At 80.0% G+C, this 475-nt stretch overlaps 1 protein-coding gene across 1 annotated transcript in view; it reads left to right on the top strand.

Annotated features, from left to right (window-relative positions):
• Positions 1 to 210: 210 nt before the first annotated feature.
• The window catches only part of LRRC8B (leucine rich repeat containing 8 family, member B), a 21,301-nt gene continuing 21,036 nt past the window's right edge, over positions 211 to 475 (top strand). Inside the window, exon 1 of the mRNA XM_010582602.1 lies at positions 211 to 275. The gene's annotated coding sequence lies outside the window, so the exon portion shown is untranslated. The remainder of the gene's footprint in view (positions 276 to 475) is intronic.

The raw sequence follows: 475 nt of genomic DNA on the forward strand, positions 1-475 counted from the left end.
GCTTTTGTCCGCCGCGGCCCTCTCCCCCGCCCCGCGGCCTGTCAGCGGTTCCGCCGGGCGCGCCCCATTGGCTGGCGCGGCCGGTAACGTGACAACGGCGGCGGGGCGGGGGCGGGGCCGGATCCGAGAAGTGCCGGTTAGAGCCGGTGCCTCGCGCCGCGCTGCCGGCTCCCTCGCGGACGGAGCGCGCGGGCGGCACTCCGCTACGCGGCGGGGCTGGTCGCGCCAGGCCAAGGCCAGGCGGGAGGGGAGGCGGCGCGGCGCGGTGCGGCCAGGTAAGCGAGGGGTGGCCGCCGCTGACAGGTGCCCCGCTCCCCCGGCACGGGAGGGAGGAACGGAAGGAAGGAGGGGGAGCGAGCGGGGGCCAGGGCGGAGCGGGGCTTTCCGAGGGCAGCGCGCGGCTGGCCCTCGCCGCCGCCGGGAGGCCGCCTCCCTGAGGGGCCGGGGTGCCCGTCCACCTGCGGGAGGGGAGGGG

This window comes from Haliaeetus leucocephalus, unplaced genomic scaffold (assembly GCF_000737465.1).
Source record: "Haliaeetus leucocephalus isolate CR32 unplaced genomic scaffold, Haliaeetus_leucocephalus-4.0 Scaffold848, whole genome shotgun sequence".
In the NCBI taxonomy this organism is placed as follows: Eukaryota; Metazoa; Chordata; class Aves; order Accipitriformes; family Accipitridae; genus Haliaeetus; species Haliaeetus leucocephalus.